We start from the raw sequence: 25,874 nt of genomic DNA, 5'->3' as shown, positions 1-25,874 counted from the left end.
TGGATTGGAAAGGGGCCTTGAGATGGCACTAAGCTTGGCTTAGGTTGAGCCTGGTCTTCTGGAGGCTAAAGTTGGGTGTGTGCATCTGCAATAGGCAATAAACATGGACAGTGGGCAGAGACCCTGACTTGTCTTTTCTCTTTATTTCTAAGGCCAAGTTTCCTTGAAGAAGGAACGGCTTTGCTCTAGACAGAAGACATTGCCTTAGTGATGCTGTGGGCTGTGCAGATGTGAGGTGCAGCTCTACCTTGAGCTCACAGGTGGAGGTTTACCTGTCACCTCAAGAGCTCAGCTGCAGACCCTGGAAGTCCTGTGGCACAGAGCAGGCCTATAGAGGGTCTTCCTTTGGTCAACCTGATTTGCTTTGAAGTGCTGTGACTGGGTGGACGGGAAAGCTTCTAGACAAACGTCATGGCTTTCACACAGAGGTGGGTGCAGAGGAGACATTGTTTGCCTGATGCCTGTTTGGAGCGGTTATATTTACATCTAGCTCTGCTCTAGATGTCTCAGCCACCAGAGACACATCAGCTGGCCCACAAGCCCTGGCCTTCATCCCCAGCCCCTGCTCAGTGGCTTCTGGGCATCCTCTCCACACTCAGCACTCAAATTGCCCAACTACTGCTTTGCCCAAATCAGGCTCTAAACAGATCATCACCTTAGACTGAGTTGACTCATCTCAGACAAACAATGGCAGAAATATTCTGGGGATGCTCTGCCTTTGGAAATGTAAAGTAAAATTTCTGTGGACTAGGAAAAATGTATGACAACAGTTGTGGATACATGGACCCCCCTTCAGCTTAAGATCATTGTTCAATACACTTTCTTTTTTTTTTTTTTTTTTTTGACTCAGTGTGAGCATCTTACCTGAATGGGAATGCTCTGTGTGATGTGAGGACAAGGTTTGAATGGTAATCCACAGGAGCGTGGAAGGAAGCAGGACATGTTTGCGGAAAACATCAGTGGGCTGTTACTGGAATACCACACCTAGTTCTGGTGTCTAATCTTTCAAAGACCGGAAACATTTCTGAGACTTTTTTTAAAGCTTTCCTATATTCTTAAACATATGCCCTGTGGACAGAGATCACACAAGCTCAGTCTGGTCAATCTTCTCCAGGAAAAGACAGGTAGACAATTTACAATTATCAGTAAGTATCTATGTAGGGAAAGACCTCTTTCACTAAACATTCCCACACATGTATCACAAAATCCAGCAGCTGGAAACTAAAATCATGCTAAGCCTTGTTAGGGGGAATTGGGAGGAGCAGTGCAGTTCTGCCTGAGGAGGCAGCTGGTGCCTCCAGACCTGTCAAAACCTGGCTTTTGTTTGACAAATAAAGCTGGTTCACATATCTTTAACAGACTCATGCAGGCATTCCAGCACAGCCAGTGTGACTACCTGGAAAAATGGGGGTTAGTATCTTGTTGGAGTTGGTTAGAAAAGGCAACCAGCCAGCTCAGCGCGGGGTCGACAAGCTGAATTCAAACTTTGTTAAAATGGAGGATTCTTATAGGGATTGGGGAGGAAGGTTCAAGAATCTGTGAGGAGAATAGGAGGAGCATGCTAATCCTCCAACTAGGATAGGGTATGGGAGAATACATAAACATAAGGAACATATACATATGTATGAAGGGGCTACACAGCAACAAAGAAAACAGTGATTGGTCGAGCTGCTGTGGCTCCACGAACTGTCCAATGACAGCTGACACCAGCTCTTGAGCACGATGTCCATGGCAACCACTTGCACCATGATGACAGTTGAAGCTGCAGTTCGGCGATAACATCACACCTTAAGATCCCTTATAACACAGGCTGTTCAACCACCATAATTATGCTCTTTATAATCACAAAACCCACCTCCAACAGTATCTATTGAAAAAAGCAGAAAACAAACCAAATCATCATGACCAGAGGGTCCATGTGGACTAGGCTGAGTCATCGCTGGGAATCAGTGTCCCGTATTCTTTAAGCTTGTATCTTGCTGTCTGAGCTACCTCAGGCGCTCAGACTGTGCTTATCTCTCCTGCATGGATGTGATAAGATCCAGCTCACTAAGTTTTTTTATAGCTGCTCGTGTATCCTAATTTTTGCTGCTATCAGATTTGATATTGCCTTTCCAGAGGCACAGTTTTCCAAAGGTCAGTAACAACAAAAGTCACTGCTTTCCTTCCGGCACCTCTGCCTGACTGCTGTTGATTAAGGCAATCCTGTCCCAGAGGACTTTATGCCAAGAGAAGGAGAAGGAATCTCACTCACATGTTATTCTAACTGTGCTAGAAAAATATCTACTGAAAGGACTTGGGAAAAGAAGGAAAAAGAAAAAAAAAACACAAAACAACAGGGGAAACACCTTGTTGTGGATATGTTAGAAATTACTCTGAATTTCTGTGGCTTTATTAACCGGACTGGGGAAAACACAGAACCTAATTCCTGTAAAATCAAAGTCTAAAATTCTAGTCTTATCTCCTGCCCTTTCTGCCCTTCAGGCTATCACCTTCCGGCTGGGAATACTGGAAAAGACGGGATTATCAGAGTAATAAGAAAATAATGGCAGGAGTGTGCAGTTTGCAGGTGTTATATGGTCACTTAGGGAACCATAGCCTGTGGCATAATTTAGACCACATCCAAAGGCTGCAATAATCATTTCCACAGTTCCAGAGGTTGGTCAAAACATCATTTTGAAAATGAATGATTTATAGTTGGATCCTTGTCAGCCTTCCATCTCTCTGCCTGTAAGAAATAAAAGAAAAAAAAGGAAGAAATCCAGCCAAGAAACCATGTCCCAGTTGGGTAGTACACTTACAGATTGGAACACTGTGGTTTTTTTCAGAGAAATGATGGACTAAGGATTTTGTTAGGGAATATGACATTAGGGAGCTATTGTAGCAAAATATTAATAATTTTATTTTTTTCCAGTAAAAACGTATTATTATGGGATTAAATACATATTTAAAAGGGGTTAAAGAGTTAAAACATTATACCTCCTGTTGTTTTTTTTTTCCAGTAAAGGTAGAAAGAACTACAGATGGAGAAGTCAGTGCCTGCACTAAGTTTTTTAGATCACATTACTTAAATAACTATATATTCTGTGTATACAAAGAGTTATTTAGCAGCACATATGTTAACATAAGACTTTTAAAAATGCCAGCTATGAAGTTAATAGCAAGTAATAATGTTCAAACCAGCCTAAAGGAGTAGAATATTTGGTATATAAGAAAAGATCAGCTTAAGAATATTCAGTTCTTTAACATAAAATGTTTACTTTTAATTTGAAGCAGTAGGTATCATATGAGAGAATTATTCATTAGTGGTATAAACATTTATGAGTCTATGCACACTTTTGTCAGCAGGTGTATCCAGCTTCTTCCTGAAAAACAGAGCTGCAATTACCATGGAGGACATTATGTTATGGTAAATGTAATTCTTACCAGTGTTTTGAACAGTTTTGTCCCCTTGTGTGTGTTCATCTTGTGGAGAGCTGGTACAAATGAGAACCACGGGGGAAATCAGGACTGTGCCAGGGAGGGCCCAGACTCCTCTGCATGAAGCAGGGACTTAACGTTGAAGGCAGTCTCCTGTCCTTGAGACAGCTGAAAGACCATTCCCTCAATTCATTATCTTCTTTGTCACAGTCGATTTGTAGAAGAGTGTGATATATGTGACATATATAGAGAGATAAATATATGTGTGTGTGTGTATGTGAATATGTATTTCTTCATGCTGGAAGTTGCTGGAAATTTTAGAATGAGACAAAAACACATGTAGCATACGAGCATGCAAAAAAGCCAGTAAGTTTTTAACTTGTTCGACCACTTCTGTGCTGGAATTTTAAAATCCTGACTGCCAGAAGTAACATGCAAGAGGTTACCCATAGAAGTTGTGGATGCTCCATCTCTGGAAGAGTTCAAGTGTTGGATGAGGCTCTGGCAACCTGATCAGGTTTAGGGTGCCCCTGTTCGTGGCAGTGAGTTGGAGCTGGATGATCTTTGAGGTCCATTCCAACCCAGACCAGTTGATGATTCCATGATCCTGTTATTTTACTTAACATGTCAAAACATCACATTTCTGCTCTGCCTTTTTAAATACTGTTCGTGGTTAACTTGAGTCTGAAATGAACCTCTAAGTTGCAATTATGGATAAGTAAAATGTATTTGAATGTAAACCCAAGAAGATTCTGCTTGTAACATTGGGCCATGTACAAGAAAACAGGAAGGTTCTGGTCTAGCTACTGCTGGGTGCACACTGGAATTATGAAAGGAGCACCAAATTCATCTAAATCACAGATGGTCTGTGGGCGCTTTCAGGGATGAGAGCTTTAATAACTGGGCAAAAAATGTGTAATAAGTGTGATGGCAGGATGTAAGTAAATGGAAGATACACGAGAAATGCATGATAGAAGGCAAATAAATTGTAGAATAATGCAAGACGCAATTTTAGGAGAAGTCACATCCACTTTTATAGAAAGAACCACAATTCACTCTGGATTTCAGCTACCAAACAACTGGACTTTATTATGCTGTGTGATCAGCAATACATCATTTTACACTTCTTGCCTGAGCAGTAAAGGATCCTGTGTAATGAACCCAGCACAGAATGGAGCTCTGTGTAGCAGCAAGACAAAGAGTATCTAGAAGAAATGAAGTCAGAAACAGTTTGGAGCAGATAACCAGGATTAACAGAGGAACAGTTTCATGGGACAACAGGAATAAATTCCTTTAGAAACATCTGTGGCCATTCAGGAAGAAGTATCCCAGGAAGCAGAAGACAGTCCTAGGGGGCTTGTTTGCTACTTCTTGTTTGTGATTGCAGTTCATAGAATCCTAGAATGGTTCGGCTTGGAAGAACCTCAACCTTTCAATCCCCCTGCCATGGGAAAGGACACCTTCCACTAGACCAGGTTGCTCCAAGTTCTATCCAGCCTGGCCTTGAACACTTCAAGGGATGGGATATCCATGTCTTCTTTGGTCAGCCCGGTCCGCTGGCCTCACAGTAAAGAATTGCTTCCAAATATATTTTTTAAATTTAACGTCTTTCATTTTGAAGCCATTTCCCCTTCTACTGTCACTCCAGGCCCTTGTCAGAAGTCCCTCTCCAGCTCTCTTGGAGTCCCTTTAAAGTGCTAGAAGGTCTACCTGGAGCCTTCTCTTTTTCATGCTGAACAACCCCAACTTTCCATGTTGCTCTTGATGTCCCTGGCCAGATTTATTTCTGCGAGGGCTCTAGCTTTCCTAGCACAGTCCCTGGCTGCTAAGACAATTTCCCTGTATTTGTCTCGGTTGACTGCCATGAGGAGAAAAGTGAAGCAGTGGGGTATAACATGTACATAATTCAAACTGAACTGGGTAACTGTGGCATTAAATGAGAGAAGAAGATGCAGAAACAAAGGCAGCATGTTAGCACAACAACAACAAAAAAAGATACAGATGTCACCTCTAAGGCAGGCACTGGGATTGGAGAAGTTAAACATTTCCATATGAACAGAACACTTTCCACAATCAGGCTTTTCTTACAGAACCTATCATTTTATCATTTTTTAATTAGGCTGGCTTAATTTATTCATGATTGTTATTAAATTTACAATACTTTTCAGTTCTTAAATAATTTCTGTATTTTATCCTGCAGCAAAATCTCTTTAGCCTCTGGCACTTAAACGCAAAGGCTTCTCACTCATCTGCAGTAACTACACTATCTGACTTGAAACAAAAGAATAAATACATGGTGCCACACAGGGCAGATATCCAACAGTGTTATAATTTAATACTTCAACCACTCATCTCGGGAACAGTTTGTGCCATTTGTCAGCGTGGAAGCTTTGCTTCATGCTGTCACTGGGGCATCTTTGTACTGTCCAGTGGCACCCAACTCAGAGAGCCATGTTTGGACAGCAACTCGTTGCACTTCTGCCTAGTGATACAGGCTCTTTTACAGGGCAGTTCAAAGCAAAAATTACTGTATGTTCTTTGAATCGTGCACCTAAAAAGGCTTTCTATGTTCTATGATCAGAGAGGAAGGCTTAAAGGTTGTAGTAACTCATTCAGTACCAGGGAGGCTACTTAAATGAGGTCACTGACATTTTTTCACCACTCTTTTCCATCTTTTTTGGGTTTTTTTTTTGGCTTTCTGTATGGATCTAGATAAATCCATGGATTAAGACTCATGAATCAGCAACATGAATAAAACACAGCATTTGCAGTTCATTTCTGTTCGTCTTTCTCCTTGGGAAAAATTGTGTGTGCATTGAGCAGTGCCTTGATTTCTAAGGTTCAATTTGAAAGCATTTATTTCCATTTCTATTCTTTATTTTCTTGTTTTCTTAGAAAATATTTAGTGTTGGTGAAAGCAGGGCATGGCATTAACTTGATATAAAGCACAAGGTGATAATGAATTTGTTGACCCTTAGTTTGCAGACAAATCTCTGTCTCCTGCTCATACAAAGGTTATTCATGTGTGAGAAAAGTTGTTTTCATTATAAGAACAAAGTTAAAGATCACAAATCTCCTTCCACAGCTTTAGGTGCTCATTTTGTGTTTGCAGATGTAACCTACTCATGCCAAAATAATAACTGTACATAGGAAATCTCTGAAGGACCGAAAGAGAAACAGATTTTCTCATTGTGAGGATTTAAATATGGGGAGACAAGGGGAAAACAATTACAACTTGTAGCTGTTCAAAATGTTTATGACAAAACCGAGCTGAGGTAAAGGCTTATCCCTGCCCAGGGACTCTCCAGAGCCTCCCCTAAGAGGTGCAGAGAGATTTGTGGTCGCGTGGTTGAGGTTTTTATTGCTCTGCAGGGGAGAGTGCCCAGGTGGAATTCAGCTCCCAATTAATGCTGAAAGTGAAATACCTGCATGGCAATGTCTGCAGGCAATGACTGCTTAGGCACTGCCTAAGCTCCCCGTTTTTATCCTGTAGAGATCTAATCAATAGAGTCAGGAGCATCTTGAAATGTCTCCAGCTTACCCTGAGCTGGTTCCCTGTGCTCAGGCAGGTGAATCAGCCTCCACATACCATTCACCACATTGCCTGTTTCTCATTTGACTTCTGCCCTCGGCTGCTTTCGCTAAAACTGAGTTCTAGTTCTTTTTCCAATCAAATGCAAGGAATAATGTGAGATCTGTGCCGCAATCTGCCAATCTGAGGATGCAATACCTTTTAGGACAGTAATGTAATTTTTTTGTCAGTGCAGCAGAGCTCCCGAGTGCTCTACCTGAGAACTGCACTCAGCTTTCATTTCATTAAAAAACTGTTTGGCTCAGTGCAGAAGAAATTCCAGTTACAAAATAAAATATATTTTGTGTGGACAGTCAGGGGAAATAGCAGTGAATGTTTATGTTACCTGACTTTTCAGGAAAATGACACAATGACTTTTCAGGAAAACAAACAAAAGGAAAAACTGTTAGGTATTTAAATTCTGCTTTATCTGTCTTCTGACTTTATTCTTCTGTATCTACGGCTTTATTTTTCCTACACCATTTTCACTAATATTTAATTTGTACACAGATCTTTTATCATTAAAGGCAGAATCAAGAAGTTAAAACAGTAGATTTTCTTTTCCAAGAGAACATGTTGCTTCGTTTCTTACAAAAAGTGCACTGAATTCCAGAAAATTCCTGAACTTCTGCAAAGCATCATGTCTTCCTGATCAATGAAGGAACATTCTATTATTTTTCATCTTTCTTTTAAAGGTACTGTTTCATTTCATGTTATCCATTAAAGCAAAGCCATTTCCCTACACTATTTTTTTTTTTTTTTACTTATTTAGAAAATGGCAAATTATCTATGTTCCTTTTCCTGTACCTCTGGAGAATTAGGTTCCTTCATGTAAGAATGAGTTTTTTTCTGTAACCCCAAGTCTCAGGATCAGGTGGGAAGCCATTTCAGTAAAATCTCCTGTCACATATAAGCTTCTAAGACACCCTTTTGGACAAAACTGAGGCAGTTGTTTTGTTTTTGTTTTTATTTTTGTTTTAACATAAGCATATGTCAGTTATAATTGAGGGACTGGATTATGAATCCAGGAGCAGAAGACATTTGTTCCAGCCTTCCTTTAGCTGCAGAGCTTTCAGATTTCCAGCTTCCTTTCTCCACAGAAGCACTCTCGTGATAAGACTTGTGCTGCTTTCACCATTCACTTTAAATTAATTGGAAAGGATTCATCTCTCTTGGGAAATTTCACCAAAAAACCCTCAAAACAACCTAAAAGATTTTAAAATTTTAGTAAATTATAATGCCAGTAATGAAAAACTATTTCCAAGTTGTTTTATTGATGACTCCATGAACTGAATGCTCACATGGTCTTCGTGATGTAAAACACTCAAAACTAGTTTTTCCTGTAGAACTCTACATAGAATCATAGAGTCACGATGGTTGGAAAATACCTTTAAGATCATCAAGTTCAACCTCTGACCAAGCACCACCATGTGAACTGAACCACAGCACCAAGTGCCACATCCAGTCATACACGAGGCAGACTAAATGTTCTGCCTGACACCATGAGCAAAGTGAGCTGGGAAATATCCAGCTCTTTTAAGTTGTTGAATGTCACTGTCCACTTGTGGACCCATCCTATTTATGTGTTCCAGGAAACAATATTCTAAACACTCAGACAGGATGAAGAGATTAGAGCAGATGAGAGATGGACTGGTTTCAAGAAGGTCAGGCTGGGTTAAGTGCTTGGTCTTCACACTTTGATTGAGTTCCTTTAAATGTGACATTGAAAGCAGTGTGGTAACTTCAGTGTAACTTTTTATTTGCTTTCCAAGGCCTTTTTTCTTTTCTTTTTTCTTTTTTTTTTCTCTTTTTCTTCTTTTTTTCTTTTTTTTTCTTTTTTTTTTCTTTTTCCCTTCCCCTCCCTTCCCTTCCCTTTCCCAAACCTTCCCTTTCGCTTCCTTTCCCTTCCCAAATGCTCCCAAACCTTCCCTAACCTTCCCTTCTAAAACCTTTCCAAACCTTCCCAAACCTTCTCTTCCTTTCCCTTCCCAAACCTTCCCATTTATTTTATGGGCTTTTTTTAAATTTTATTTTCTTTTTTTTCTTTTTAATTTCTTTTTATTTTATTATCATCATTTTTCTTATTTTCCTTCTACTTGTTTGTTGTTTTGTTGGTTTGGTTTGGTTTGGTTTTTTTCCCCTGGTTCTTTTCCCTCTCTGCTCTCACAAAAGCACTTTTTAGGAACCAGAGAGATCAAATCCCACCAGCAGAACAGAAGTGATTTCCTGTGGGGAATGTCACTGCTAATATGAGATGTCCAAGAGCAGATGTTGGTTGCTTCAGGCTGCCCTATGATATTCTTTTAATCCTCAACAGTGCATGACGGGTACTGGAGAACTGCACTCATGTAGACGCCGTTCATGAAGATTTGAAGTCAGTAACAATATTGCAAAATTCATGCTGGCCTGAATAAACTGCACAGTAACAGCCTTACCCTCTGCACAGGGCTCTCAACAGCTGAAAGAGACGTGGAATTCAGAACAGATGAAGCAGAAAGGAGCATAAATATTGTACAATGGCTCCAGAAACACTCATGCATGACTGCATGCATCCTAATTGTCCTTGGGTTTTATGTAGATTTAGCAGTGCAAACACCAGTGCGGCACCATCAGCACTACCAACATGCATTTATAACCTAACCTCGGGAAACAGTGAGGGAAAAAGTTGCTTGATTATTAGGGCATGATTCGTAGCCAGAAAGGACTACCCAAGAGTTCATCTGGCAGCACAGCAGGCTCATTGTCTCTATTAAAGTAACTATTTACGTAGAAAAACACAACAAAAATTCACCAGAGAAAAGAAACCCCAAAAAACTGAATAAAAAGCTGTGGTGCTGCACATATGCAATGCTTAGAGGGTGTGCTGCAGTGAGGGTTGCCATGGAGACTGAAGGATGGCAGTAAAAATGCAATAGGATCTGAGAGAGAGGTGTTGAGAGCATCCCATATGAAGCCTGAGCTCCCACAGAAGTTGAGGCAAGTTGAGATCTGTCCCTGTTTATTGCCAAAGCAGTTTGGAACCAGGCAAGATGAGGCTGAGCTGGGCAGTAGTAGTGGCACAGGACCTATTTTCTTCATAGGAGCAATTCCCCAAGAAGCAACCATCCCAGAAAGAAAAGGATTTAATTATTGTTCACCTAGAATGCACAGCTTTCCTTTTTCAGAGTGAGGAGTAAATGACTTGGCCTTTTAAATAAAATATCTTGCCTCAGCTAGTCTGGTTGGTGAATCATGAGGCCTATGTCCTATTCCCACCTCTCATAAAACCTTCCCTTTTCTACAGGGGAATATTAAAAGAGTTGCTTCCTATCTTACAACTACATCTACCGCTGGTTATTGTTCTGTACAGCAAAGCAGAGATGTGACAGCCCCATCCCCTGCCCCACATAACCACCGCAGAGAACACAGTGGTGCTCACAGAGAGAGGCACCTACAGGTTGTGACACTGGGTTGAAGCACCCATCTCAAATCCTGGCCCTCCTGAAATGATGTGAGAGCCCTTCACAGAGTGCAGTAGGGCCACGTTTCTTTCATAAAATATGAACTCCAGCAGAACAGATGTCCTTTGCATGGTCAAAAGTCCTCACTGAGACTTTTGGGACCAGTGCTGCTTAACCCCACGGGTTTTTTTATGATGCCCTTTCATATTCACCATTGCCCAACCACCCTGGGCCCCTGCAGAATCCCATTGACCAAACAGTGCCAGAGGCAGGATTTAGATGTACATGAGGATCTCTCATTCCTCAGTCAAATCGCTCTTCTTTTCCTCAGCCCAAAGGGTGACATCAGCCTAAAACGTAGCTAATAGAAAGCCAGACTAGTTATGCCAATGGGTCTTTTTATTCTTTTAACTTTTAAAATAATTTTCTTTTTTTTTTCCTTCTTATTTGCTTTTGAATACACCTCTCATTTGTCCTATTCCTGAGTTTTCTAGCAAAGGAAATTATCTGGCTTCCTACATGCTAGACCCTGGGATTTAAATGATTTGTGGTCCAATAATTTAGAAGCTAGAACTCTGGAGGTAAACAGGAAGTGAATTAGAAAATCAGTGTAGATACCATAATAGGTTTCAATGGTGGCAAAATTAAATAACCACTAATTGCTTGTTAAAGCAATTCCTTAAATAAAACAAAAACAAAAACGAAAACAAAAAAAACAAAAAACAAAAACAACAAATTGCAATATATCTTAGATCACAAAGCAGAGAAATTCTCTCTGTACAAGAAGCTGAAGTTTCTTTCAAGTGCACAGCACATTGTTCAGAGCTAGTTTGGAAACAGCATTGAGAGAATTACCTTTCATTAAAAAAAAAAAATTATTGGGACCGCTTTTAACCCAAAATTACAAAGTGTAGTAATGGAGCACATTCACAAGGGAAAAAAGAAAAGTTATAACTCAAACCTTGAAACCTAAAAACTGCTAAAAAGTTCTGAAAATGTGTAAGGCCAGTTTTTCCCCTAACAGTTGTGATGGGTGGAGCAGACTATTTATTACAACCAAGAAGTTTATGGGTTTTAATCCTGGAAGCAAGTTAAATAATAAAGAAAAATTCTGCGTAATTTCTGAATCACTGAATATGTTTCTTGTTGTGCCTGTGGGAAAGCAACTCCTTCCACGTATTACTAAGTTCTGCTCTCATTTTAGTCATACCTCTCTGAATAATAGAATATGACTTCTTTCAAATCATCCCATCTTGAACACATAAATAAAAGATAGCAATCACCTGCTACCTGTAAATAGTTCTGCTTATCAAGTGTTGGGATTTTTTTTAGCTTGTTTTTAATTTTAAAAATGCCCATTTGGAAAAACCATGTCAGCACTAACTCTTCTGAAGTTACATATGCAGTTATATCTTGTGCCAAAATGAAGATGTTCTGTGCAATCTAAATCCTCCTTTTGCTCCTCTGTGCCTCTACACAGCCTTTAAATATGGGTGTGGGTTTTTTTTTCTCACTGTAGGAATTAAACCTTATTCAGTCAGCTTTTTGGATGGCTGGTGAGCAAAGGTGAGCAAGAGGCCTGGAGCTCTCACTTAAAAGTTTGACTGGGTTCTCTAAATCTTCTTGAGTTCTGTGGTTGCAATGCAGAAGTTGACCTCAATGGTCTCTCTATTAATTTTATTAATTTATAATCCAGTAGTTTCACTGCTTTCCATAGTTTGCCTATTGAGTTAGCTGAGAAAAAAGAGCCGCTTTAGCAGTTCTCAAACCCTAAAGATTACTAAGCTGTTGCTTCAGTGTTTACTCAATATTCCATTTCTTCCTAATGCATCACGGTTTGTGCTGCCTCAGAAAAGTCCATATTTCGATGACACAGTCGATTGAGCCTATTTTCACCCCTGCTAAATGGAATCCCACATAATACAATTTCTCTATAAGCTCATTATCCTGGTTCATGTAGTGCCCTGTGCTTTGCGGCTTAGATGGTCTTCTTTTTGACCTCACACCACACAGCCATCACAAAAACTCGTCATACACAGAATCTGTGAAAATCAAGAGCTTTGAACTTGAATCCTGCCAAACTAGCTAGACTCACAAGCATGCCAGTGCCCTCTGAAGAAACACATATTTTTAAATAAGGCAATAACTTGGGATTTAGAAAATTCACACATTTACTATTCATCAAGTTGTCACGCCTATGTTAGACTTTGACAAATTTTGCTGGTATCTGACTACTATATCATCACTGAGAGGTAAAAATAAATACACATGAAGTGTGGCTGCCTCTTCACCTTGATACTAATCAACTACCCCACCTGCCTGGGATCTCAATCCATGCAGACATTGCTATTCAAGCTGTTGGCTTTGGCACCTTGCTTTGATTGCATCCTTCCCTCCACGATGTGTGGCATGATCCTTTGCATACCCAAAGCAAGCTTTCAGACTCTTTTCTAAGGTGATAGGCTTGAAAAAAAGTAATTTACACTATTCCTGTTAGACTTGTGATTCCAACGAGATACCAGCCCTCAACTTTGCACTCCATCGATCACCTTTTTTTTTTCCTATCAACATTTCTATTCTTTACATCCCCTGCTGAAAAACTCACTCTAAGCATTTGTGAAGCAATTCTATTATCAGTTTTAAATCATTCCTTAAAACCTGCCTTGTCTCAATCTATCTATACCTCCAATTTTTTACTAGCTGCATAGAAAGCTTTTTATGCATACCTTCCAGAAAGCAATTTTAAATTTGTTGTCTGTGTCTTTATGCTGAGATAACTCATCAGCTACTCCTTGTTGATCTAAAGACATGGTGCTTTTTCTTCCTTGTTCAGCTCCTTCCTACACGCAGATCTTTGATTAGGGCTCTTAAGGCAACAATCAAGGCTTGTGTGATGCAATTAAGACCAATATTTATAACAACAGTGGTATAGTGAGTCTCTAGCAGAAATTCCCACTTGTTTTGGTAGAAGACCTGTGACCTCAGATATTTAAATCTCAGCTGCCTCAAGGAATGAAATAACTTCTCCAGGGAATAAAGCAGTGGCTGATGAATAGATGAAGTTATTTGCTAGATATACTTTTGTTTCTTTCTATGCTCTAGGAAACCATAGCAGCACTTCTCACAGCTCCAGAGCTGCTTGAATATAAAGCCTGAGTTTCAGTACTAGTCCTGGCATCTATCCTCTGGAGGGGCCAGCAAGGAGAAAGCCTTGCTGCAGAGCAGACTGTGTTCTTGAGTTTCAGCCCAGGAATCTCTGCTTGTAAAGCTGCACCGCTCAGAATCATCATGGGAACCTGGGATGTGATCAGCAGGGTATGATAAAAAAAAAGGCAACTGAAAGAAGAAACGCAGAAATGGACTAAAGAAAGCTGAGAGCTGTAGCTGGAAAACATCCTGGCAGTAACGGGAACTGTCATGGAGCTCCTTAGTGATGCTGGGGGACATATAACAGAAAGGTTTGGGTTATTTGCTTGAGAAAATAAATAGAGAAATAGATATGTACTCAAGTAAAAAGCACTGGGGAAGCTTTCTAAAGATGTGGGGATCAAAAAGCACTTCAAAACCAGACTCACATTCAGATCTGTGGGATGTGTTTGTCAAATAACAAAAGATTGCAGCTCCTTTCAAGTGAGGGAAAATATGTGTTCTGTAATTTAAACAAACTCAAACCAGCTGTAGATTCTAGGAAGCTGAAGCCAGACCAGAGACAGCTGCTGGCTGGTCACTCAGGATTCATGCAAATACCTTGGGCAAACACCTTGTTACATGCCAGTTATTACTGTCAAAGCATACATCTAGTTATTCAGTTAGTTTACTGTTCTATAGGAAAAGTGCATATCTTTTAATCTTACTTGATTTATTTTTTTTTTTTTCAGGTGGAAAAAAAGCTTTTTGGAGGAAAGATGAGGGAGGGACATGTATAAAGCTCTTGAGGCATCAAAAAAAAATTAAAAAGTGCCTGTTCAATACAGACATAAGCATAATGTGGTACTCACTTTGTCAGGTTTATCTTGAACTGCTTTAGGGGCACTTCCAGCCCACCTGCTTAAATGAAAAAACGCAGCATACAATAAACAAATTCACATTTCTCCTACATCTTTCATTGCCTACTTACTCCACAGAGCTCAAATGAGAGAGGAAGCAGGGGTAACATACACTGAAGAAAAAGAATTCCCAAACTAACCGTATTGACATGGAAATTACAGGAATAATTCTAATAGTTCACCAAGCAGACCTTGAAGCTGCAAAACCCCCTGAAAAACAAAGCAAACTATCCCATTTCTGTGCTCTCAGACCTTCATGGATATGAACATCTGAAGTACATATGCCCTAAATCATTGTACTACACGGAAGTATTGTGAGTGTGCTCAAGGCATATAATACAAGTGTTGAAACTGCTTTATCATGATGTTGGATATTAGGAAAAATTTCTTCATGGAAGGGCTGGTCAAGCATTGGAACAGATTGGTTAAGGAAGTGGTGGAATCACCATCCCTGGAAGGGTTTAAAACACCTGTAGATATGGTGGTTAAGGACAGGGTTTAGTGGTAGGTTTGGCAGTGCTGGGTGAATGGCCGAACTCTACAATCTTAAAGGTCTTTTCAAACCTAAATGATTCAATGATTCTATAAGAAAAACAGATTACAGCATATATTAATTAGGTAAAGTGAGGAATGCATTTTTTGGTGGCTTTTTTTAGGATACAAACACATAATTGCTTTACCTATTAAATAATTTTATATATACATCATGAGCTATTTTGTGCCTTTGCTGGGGAAGAACTACATAGAAAACTTGCTGTGAGTGCATCCCAGCAGAGAGCAGGAGGGTAACAGCCAGAGTTGGGAGATTTGAGTCTTCATAGAACTGCCTAGCCTAAGTTGTAATGAAAATCTAAAATTCAGAAAACTACTAATTACTAGTGCTGTTGGCTGTACACCTTGAATAGTATTGGAATAAATAATTGATGACCAAGAAGTTCTGCTGTGCAGTGCTGTCTTGTGCTGGAGTGTTTCTGCCATCAGAAGGACACTAAATCAATATTTGCTGTTGACTCTGCAAAGCCGTACATTTATGACCACTAGACATGGCTCCCTTAGTCCCTTTATCACTTGCCTCCTCATGCTTGGCCCTGTTGTTCCTCTGCCTTTTCCCACTCTCACAACAACTGTTGCAGATTCCTTTTCCAGAGGGAGGCAGGGTATGTACGTATTCTGAGTCTAAACCCATTTATTTGGGGAAAATAACTGCATTTATTGATTTATTCCATCTCCCCTTTCCTCTCAGCCCTTTAGCCAAAATGCCAAAGGTAGTAGAAGTCAGAACATCTGGTTCTGTGTTCTCTGATAAGGCAGACGTGGGCTTTGCAACAGGATCCTCTTATTACATCAGACCTATTGGTTTACCAGTTAAAAAGAGCACAAGTCCTTTACAGTCCTAATAAAAATCTCCAGCTGCAGTAAGTCATGTTTTTCATTAAAAGTTTGCCTAGTTCTATTACCATTTTGTTAATAAAGGTGACACCTTGTGTATCACAAGAGTCAGATGTGACCTGGCTTCAGCTTTGAGGTATACACTGAAATTCTTTTCCACAAGAAGCAGATCATTTTCTGTTGACTGTACAGAACATCCCTGAATAGGGAAAAGGGTTTGTTTGCCATCAGAATATCAATGCAATCCATAAGATTTAGGCTTTTTGCTTTTGGTCCTTGGGATTACACCCACTGCTGGTGCAAAACTTTTACCTGCAGATTTTCTGTAGGTGACGTGAATTAGACAATGTGAATAAGGATTACTTGAGTTTAGCATCAGAGGAATATGAAACTGTAAGCTGCTGTCTTCGCCTCCATGAGATCAAGTATTTTGTCTTTTGAGTTGTTATCAGCCAAACAGATGGTGTGCCAAGTGTGCCTCACTGACAGGTATTTTCAGAAAGCATTTCATTTCAGGATAATGGTGCAAATTCACTATTCAGCCTCATGAAGTTACAGCCAGCCTGTGCCCCTGGAATTACTCCATATATAAGCTGAAAAATCACCCACACAGAGCAGAGTTTGGTCCATTATCTTTGGGATTAATGCCTGAATGACAGAGCTACAATAGATCTGTCAGCTTTTCCTGCTAATGTAATTGTATTGCACTGTATTATGGATATTATTAATTAACACTCCATTTGCAGGTGATCTAATCACTTAATACACGCCTTTGAAAAATGTAATATTGCCCTACTGCAAATGGATGTTTAAGCTGACTTGTAGAAATCTATTTCTAGTCCTTTTCATTCCAATATTCCTATTTCTAACTTCATTGCTTCAACATTTGGCAGGGAACACTTAGACTGTGTCAGGCATCCCGTGATCAGTATCCATGGGCTAGAAATGCTGGGAAAAACCAGTGTGAAATCTGCAGGGTTTTCTCTAAAAGTACCAGCTCTCTGTTTGAGCTCCCTCTCAAACAACATCTTTGACAAGCAAAAAATTAAATAAAGTATCAAGAGTTCTGCTAAGATGCATTCATGTCAGCATAAGTGAGTTCTCATAAAATTTGAATGGACATGTATGTAGATGTAAATCAGGACAGAAAATGAATGGGAAGTGCAACATAATCCATTTAGGAGAAGTTCTTCATTTATGCAAGAATAATAGAGGGTCTCAAATTCATGATTAAACATAAAAATTATGAGAGACCTTTCCTCCTCCTCTGCCAGTATTTCCACACTTCTAGCTTTGTGTGAAGCTATAATTTGTTGATTAAATTAACATTTTCTATAGGCATATTCATGGAATGAGCAGCAAGGGTTATTACAGTCTTAAAGCAGTTTCCCTGGCATTTTACAAGGCAAGCATAAATCGCATTTCGTATTTCATAGTTTCCACTTCCCTTGAGGGCCTTCAATGAGAAATGTGCTAACTTAAGCAAAAGAAAATGAAATGCCTGTATTTTTGGAGTGTTACTGAAAGAGGAAAGTATAAGGCGAAGGAATATTTGGAAAAAAAACAGAGTTTGGACACTTTCACCCTAGTTGTGTTTCCTAGAATTTAGGGGTTTTGGTAAGTATAGAGACATTGCAATACTATTTATTGATTTACCATATAATTAACCTGATTTCTGTGTTTTCATGTAGAACCATGTATATGTAAGTTTAAGGAATTCAGTGAAAAAATTACCTGTCTAGAGTAGGAATTTGTTAGCCCAGATATTCTCAAGAAGTTGGAACTAATCAACAGTACATCAGATTATCAGCTAAGCATTACAGTGTCATTCTCAGATCATTATCTCTATAAATATTTGTATAGAGAAAGAAAAAACTGTGTAATCACAATTTTTTGTTTACAAGAAAAATAAGGACAAGGTATCATCAATGAAGGGGGATAGATGTGAGTATGTGCATGTTATGCAAATGCTCAGGAAAAACTTTTCGTTTTGGACTCAGACATTTTAATGGCTTAACCACCACATAACTAAAACATGTTTTATACTTGCATCATAGAATCATAGAATAGTTTGAATTGGAGGAGACTTTCAAAACCATCTGATTCCACCATCCTGCCATGGGCAGGGACACCTTCCACTATCCCAGTTTGCTCCAAGGCCCATCCAACCTGGCCTTGGACTCTTCCAGGGATGGGGCAGCCACAAGTTCTCTGGACAACCTCTGTGCCAGGACCCCCCCACCCTCACAGTAAAAATAGTGGGAAAGCAATATCTGTATGAGGACACATTTTGGTTCTCCCATTTAAAAACATGCACGTTTCTGCTACAAAATAGACCAAAATTTAAGGACCCTGAGGATGCACTTGGCTTGAGATGGTTGGCTGATACAGTATTGTGCAGAATCATGGGGAGATACAAATCAACATCCCAAAGCACTGAATGCCAATCTGTGTCTGAGGTAACATCAGCCCCTAAGCCTTACCTTTGCTATCTCTGGATCACTTTCCTCAGCGTGGTGTAGGTGTGGCTACAGCTGCTTATTTTGCCTTTGCTTGCCAGTCACAACCTAATTTATCATGCTTCTTGAGTGCATCTCTAATCCACATGGAGCACATCTGAGATCATCTTTAGGAGCTGGACTTGCCATGCATGCAGAGAGATGATTTGCAACAGCAAAACTGGATTGGGAATAAGGCCCTAATGATTTATCCATAAGGTAGGTAGGATTGCAAGCTTAAATCTACTGCAACAGCTTGCTTCTTTCCACTGTGGGGTAGATAAACAGCAGCATGAAAGGAAAACAAAGTACTCCCAGACCATGCTGCTCTCATCCCAGAACAGTCAGTCCTGGTTATTACTGCACTTCTAGAGCAGTAGAGATATCTTCCTGAATGCAAGTGGAATTTATAGGCACTTTGAGTATCTCCTTGCAAAAAGAGAGGAAAATGAGTCTAGTGGGGCAAAGATTTGCCTTGAATAACCTGGTGATTTTTCAGGTCTGCTCTAAAAGCCAACTTACACTGTGTGCACGATACTGTTGGGTTGATGAGAGTCAGAACTCTTCTGGAAAACCAGATGAAAATGAAATATCAAAACTACTCTGTAAAAGAAGAAAAGGTAGCGTTTGTCCCACACAGAACAAATTTTATGTCAGTGGTACACATAAGTATTAAGAATATAATGCCAGTTCCATACCCAGCTGGCTCTGCTACATCTCTCTCCTTTCAGACTCTTGGCTTGTATCTCACTCTCTTAGTTGCTCTTCATCTCTTTTAACTTCATTGGGCCAATTTCCAATTACCTGGAGAAAGAGAGAGAGAGTGGGATGTGAGGGTAAGAAAATGTACAGAAATAGTACTTAAATCTTCTTGGACCTAGCAACAGCTGCAGAAGCTTAATTCCTGTAAAATATTATTACTGATGCTTTTTCGTCTTCAGATAAACAAATGTGGCATGCAATGACTGGGATTAGGTGAGGCAAATTGGACTGGCTAAGAGTGCCACCTTGCTATAGCCTAGTGGATGTAACTGGGGAGTTGCAGTTTGGTCTTTTTCCTTTTACACATAAAAGATATTTTCTTTATGTCAGTTTTGATCTTGTCTAAGAGAATGAGTTGTAAATTTAGAAAAAATTGCTTTGCTTGACATTCATTTCTTCATTACCAGAATAGATTTGGAGTACTTAAAAAAAGCTTTCACAGAGTGACTGCTTGAATGAGTGAAATAAAAAAAAAATAGCAACAATAAAAAAACCTAAATACAATCAAGAGAGATTATAAATGTCTCATTAAAACTGATGACAAAACCTCACTCCCCCTCATCAACGTCCAAATCCTTAATCCTGAAAAAGAATAGGACATTAAAAAGCTTCCTTAGAGTTAAATTTTTCCCTCCAAGCCCATGCAACCAGAAAGGCCCAACTACTGCAAAATTATCAGTGTTTATTAACTAGAAATTACAACTAATTTATATCCATGCATATGAGAGAAGCAACAAAACTAGCAGGTGAACTTTTCCTCAGTATTAACAGCAAAAAATCCTTTGTGTAATAATACTTTCCACTTTTTGACTCCAGTAGAGATTTCAAATAGTGTTATTTTGCTAAGTGATGACTAAGAGAACATGATAACAGTCTGCAAAGGATGTTGGGAGAGGAGAGTGAAATTTTATGTCCTTCAGGGGAGAATAACTAAAAGAAAAAGAAATGGAATCAGACCTAAAAAAACCAGTGGCCCTATCCTCTTAACACCCACCAACAAATATCACACTTCCTATTTTGAGTCCCTAATTAATTGATATATCTGGTTTTTGATAACACTTGTCAGATATTTAAAGAGCACCATCCTCTTGCTCACTGCTAGTTGAAGCAGCATTAATGGACTGGTTTCAGTAGCAAATATGAGTCCATACTACGTGTTTACAGCAGTAAGTCATTAGGCTCCCTAACAGCTTAATAGGAACCGACCTTGAAATGTGTCATTTCGTGCATTTGATCTTTAAATAAAGGGTGAAAGCCCAAGAACTGAGGCTTTTTGAAAGGACCTGCAGTGAGAAAGCTTGGTGCCGTTGTTTTAAAAGGCCTTCAATCTGAATATTTTTCTGTGCATCCTCCAGGCCATTTGCAGACCACCAGGACCAATCATCCAATTTCTGGTGCATTATTACAGCCTTTTTTTTTTTTTTCCTGAGTGCAACTTGGGAAATGGCTGCTGATTACAGGAATTTTTTAGGCAGTGGCAAGAGGCTATTTTGTGTCATCAGCTTTCTGAGCTGCCCCACAAGGTGACAGATGCTCATGTGGAAGTGACCCCGAATAAATTACTAAAGGATTCCTTCAGGTCCCTGGAAATGATGGTATTCAGGAGCAGCACCAGGAGACTTAATCCAGGCTGCCACCCAGTTTGAGTCTAGGTTTGAGGGATGTGCCTTGGACAGAGGTCTACAAGGAGCAGCTTGCAAAATTATTCACTCTGGAGGAAGTCTTTGCTGTGTGATACCTTACCAGGCTCTTTCCTGTTACAAAGAGACCAGTGAACACAGTTTTTGTGCTGTGTTGGATATGTGCAATAGATTTTTGGGGATAGCAGTGGCATCTTCTCACTTCAGAGGGATGTATAAGACCTGCTTTGCCAGATGTGGGAAGAGCACAATTCAGGCAGAAGCCCATAGCTGCAGCCAAAGAAATAATTTTTTATCCTCTGCCTTTTGCTGTGAAAACACCAGGTCAGAGAGCTCACAGTAGCTACAGGAATTTGATGTTAGATGTTAGAAAAGCCTCTGGATTCTAATGAAACCTCAGGACTTTTAAGTCATCCTCAAAATAACATGAGATAGAAATGCACTTCTCAGCTGCAGAAAACTGAGGACTACTCTCCTTTTGGGAGGCTAAACTTTCTTTTTTCAGTTGTGCTTCATCTTCCTATTCCTCCTCACATACATTAGCTCCTACCTAAATCCTTCACACTGCATTTAGAACCAAATAAAGCATTAATACGTTCATCTGTGTGAAATGTTCTCTTAACTATTACCTCGGGCAGTCATTTAGTTGGATCTGATAGGGGAATGCATTGACATTGTTAAGGTTAATGACCCAATGATTAACAATACACATTTTGCAGCTCAATGCTTCCAGTGACTGTTTCAGAGTAATGTGAACAACTACATGTATATTATGCTACAATATATGGAATGGAGTCTTTCTCTCTGCATAATAGGAGATATAAAAGAAATCACCCCATGCCCAAATTGGTAGTTTGAAAAGATGGACAAGGTTTTACACTTATCAAAAGTGTGAGGAATCTCACAAAGCTCTCAGACGATACTATATTAATCCTGATTAGCTCATAAAGCCAGTCAGTTTGTAATTTGTGTCCCACTGCATTGAGCTAAATCATCCACAGTTTAAAAAAAGATACTTTTTATGCTCAGAATGATGTCTTACTAAAGCTGTATTGCTGTACTGGATCATGCACAGCACAGAGCTGAGCTGCTCTGATGATCCACCTGATTGCACTTCTCTCCCAAGCACAGGACATGACTCGCGTGTGACCGCGGGCAGAGGGCTCTGCGTGGTGTAAAGGCAGGCCAGGAGGGAAGGGCCACGCTCAGTTTCACACGAGGTCACCGAGATAAAATTTACCTTTTTGAGAACTTTGAACAGACCTGAAACAGGAGCACGAGTTGGAGATGTTTCAGTGTGAGCACCAGGAGGACGAGGTGGGGCTCGCTGGTGTTGTACATGTGAACCATCCTCTGGAAGTGTGATCTGTCTTGGAGAACAACAGTTGCATCTGCAATAAAGCTCCTTCTTCATAAATACCATATTCTGTGGGTATTTTTGACCCTAAATGTTATGTAGCTGACAAGAGTAATCTCATTCAGTGTCCTTTAAAAATTAGAATTTCCTCTCTTAGGTTTATCACATTGTTTTGAGAGCACTGACATCTACAAACAGCAAAACTGCAAAAACATTATTATTACTATTTCAGTAATGCCATCCCTGTTTCAGTATTCCAAAATAATTTGTAAACGTTAAGTAATTCACTAAGTCTCACAGCACCCCACTTTTGCTATTAGCACTGCATTAGAATTTTCAGTTATTTCACAGGATCCAAATGTATGCTTGGACTTGCTTGTACTAAATATTTTTCAGGTTAATTTTAGGCATAACAGAATGAGCTGAGCAAAATAATTAGGACAGCGGCAAGTTTTGCTGGGGAAGGACAAGAACAAAATCATATGGTTAGTCATATCTGTCATGAAGGCATCCTAACAGATTAGTGAATAAAAGTACTTTTATTTTTTCATTACAAATTAGGAGGTGAGTTGAGACATAATCAACTTACAACAAATCAGTCCTATTTGGTTTCCAAATATAGGCACTTGAATGTTCTGTTTTTCTGAAGGCCTGTTCAAGAATATGTTCTGTTTAATTAGTGGAAGAGGTAAAATGTTCACAGCCTCTTAAAGTTTTAACAGTTATTAGGTGATTAAGCACTGACTGAAGCAACTTTCTTTATTATTTAGTTAAAAATCATGGAAGTAGGGCCCAGCTTCTCATTTCCATTTACATGTTAGATCACTGCAGCAAAATACATGTGCTGTAAGTTACACAGCAGATATAAATGGGTTAAAATATATATTATGTTATATGTTATGTTATATTTTATAGTACTGTGTGTTCCTTTTGCAATAGGGTGCCCAGAGAATTTGTGGCTGCCTCATCCCTGGAAGAGTTCAAGGCCAGGTTGGACAGGGCTTGGAGCAACCTGGTCTAGTGGAAGATGTTCCTGCCCATGGCAAGGGATTGCAATTAAATGGTCTTTAAGGTCCCTTCACACCCAAACTTTTCCATGATTATAAATTATTAGTCCCAGAGAATGGTTTTAAGGGAAGGAGTGCATCGTAAAGGGATACTGTATTGAAAAAAGAGCATCTCTTTTCCCAATCTACATCTGTGCCCCAAAATACTCACCTTTCCCTCACATTGGCTCATGCACCACAAGCACCACAAGCACAAGAGATCTAGGAGTTTAGGAAGATTTGTGAGCTGAGGCTCAAACCAATTCTCCTTCCCCTGCACCACCCTTAAGCAGTGCTGCACCTGGGAGACAGGCAAGCCTTCAAAAGTGATCAGCATCAGAATGCATCACAGGGCCCTGAAAGGCCACTGCTGAACATCAGGTACAAAAAGTATATGCTAATCCACGCCAGTCTCTCACATAAGAGGAGAAAATTTCATGAAGAGAAATAGCTCTCTTTCATAAGAAAATGAGGATGAAAGGCTACAACTTGAAGGCATGGATCAAAGAAAAAGAGGTAGGAGGCAAATTCTCTCTTCCACGCTTGACAGACGTGGCAGATGTAGCCAAGATAATGGCAGTAAAACAGACCAAAGACATAGAGCTGTTAAACAAAAATGTCTTTTGTTTGATTCTCCTCCTTTACCTCTAACACCTTATGGAAATAAACAAAGCTGCCTGACTCATTCTTGACTGGGTTTGAAATGATGTCTCAACAGCTGTTTTACTGGCTCTGTACCTGCTCAGTATTTATAACACTTTCTGCTCATGAATACTTAGCTTGGTAATGTATATGCAGATTTCCCTTGCTCCTCGACAGGAGGTGTTGAGTGTATTTTTAAAGGTTGTGCTTTAAGGAAGCTCTGAATAGAGGAAAGTCTTGGGCCATCAATTTCGTAGAATAATAGGATCATTAAGGTTAGAAAAGACCTCTAAGGCTGTTGAATTCAACCCTTAACACTGCTAAGGCCACCTCTAAACCATGTCCCTAAGCAGCACATCTACCTGTGTCCTAAGCCCCTCCAGGGATGGTGACTCCACCACTGCCCTGGGCAGCCCATTCCAGGGTTTGACAACTCTTTTGGGGAAGAAATTTTTTTGTAATATCCAGCCTAAACCTCTCCTGGAGGAACCTGATGCAACCTCCTCTTTTCATGTTCAACTTTGCACTGTTAATCACTTGTTTGTCTCACCATCCATATAGTAAAGTATTTCTTCCTAATGTCTAATTAAATCTACTGTCCTTCAGTTAAAGTGCATTACCCTTTGTCCTGTCATTACATGCCCCTGTTAAAAGTCCCTCTTTAACCTTGTAAGTCCCTTTAGGTATTAGAAGTGAAGGACTTCTGGTGGTCTTGCCGTTAAAATTGTTCTCAGAATGTCCAGTTGCTAATAAAAAGCATTTTAATTGTTGTCAGTCCAGATTTAAAACCAGCAGTGTTATCAGTGATTGTTCTGCTTGTGATTTTTCCTTCTGCATCCAATAGTATAAACAGATAGTTGGAATATAGGCCAAGTTTTAACTTTTTTAAATTTTTTTTTTTTTGTGAAATCAGAGTTACTTTTTCATATCAAAACTACCTGTTATTTTACCTACTGTGGAATTGTCTTAGTCTTTTACTTTGCAAAACCCATTTATACAGCAAATTGTTTTCTGTGATTTAGTATAACACATGACTAGGATGTTGCTAAAATCTTTGCAGTATTGGAGATTAGCTCTTTGTCTAACAAGGTCTTTGTAGAAGGATGTGAAAAGTGGAGATCATTTATAGCAGTGCATTCATCAGACGTGGCTGTTGGCAGCTATTTAAACAACAGTGTGGCAGCAAGTCAATCTTCCTCCCATCACAGCAGATACATTATACACTTCATTGTGCTTATGGGAAGGGTTTCACTCTCTTAAAAAAACCTTCCATGTATATATTTACAATACTTCTAATGTATATCCAAAAAAAAAAAAAAAAGCCTTTTATGGTCATGCCACTGCCCAACAACTGGCAATTCAAATTGAGGACAAAGAGTTTGGGGTTTCACTCTCTTTTTTTGTGTGTGTGTTTTTGTTTGTTTGGTTGGGGCTTTTTGTTGGTTTTTGTTTTGGCTTGTGTTTTTTTTGTTGCTGTTTGTTTGTTTTTTAACTTATCCCAAGAGGTATCACATACTTTCAAAGTACATTTGATAGCTAATTTTGATTTTTTGTTAAAATCTCATCATGAGACAGAAAATATAGTATGTAAACTGGAGATCACAATTCTACAGTCTCCAGAGATTCACAGTGCTTAGTCAAAGGCTGTTGACCCCACTTAATTATCTCTGAAAGTTAATATAAAATTTAATGTCAGGTACCTGAAACTTGCATTAAAATCAATCACCTGCTTATTGCTGATGCTCCACCTCTGGTAATGACCTAAAATAATCTGGCTTTCTATACACAAAACTATTTACCACTTTAAAATTAATTAGGTCTCCCTAGAAGTTAAACCGAGGAATCTTCCTCTGGGGTTCACACTGCCATTAGAAGGTCAGAAGGAAGGTGTGTTTAATCAGATGAAACTCAAAGGGGAAGGAGAAGGGAATGAGAAGGGGAAGGGGAAAGGGAAGGGTCAACAGTTTTAGAAAACAATCTGTACACATGTGCAAATACCACATTTCCAACTCAGTTTTGTCTCTGGAAGAGAGGAATTTCTTCATTAGGTTAGAGTGAAAACC

General features: G+C 39.5%; 1 long non-coding RNA gene across 1 annotated transcript; it reads left to right on the top strand.

Annotated features, from left to right (window-relative positions):
- Window positions 1–1,066: 1,066 nt before the first annotated feature.
- Window positions 1,067–14,398, top strand: LOC114070792. Its single transcript, XR_003573964.1, has 3 exons — window positions 1,067–1,145; window positions 8,584–8,655; window positions 14,310–14,398. It is a non-coding gene; the product is annotated as an uncharacterized LOC114070792 (long non-coding RNA).
- The last annotated feature ends 11,476 nt before the right edge of the window (window positions 14,399–25,874 follow it).

Source organism: Empidonax traillii, unplaced genomic scaffold (genome assembly GCF_003031625.1).
Source record: "Empidonax traillii isolate 1590-97213 ecotype Southwest subspecies unplaced genomic scaffold, ASM303162v1 scaffold1686:size143376, whole genome shotgun sequence".
NCBI lineage: Eukaryota > Metazoa > Chordata > Aves > Passeriformes > Tyrannidae > Empidonax > Empidonax traillii.
Note: the sequence above shows the minus strand (reverse complement) of the source record. Positions and strands in the feature narration are given on the sequence as shown.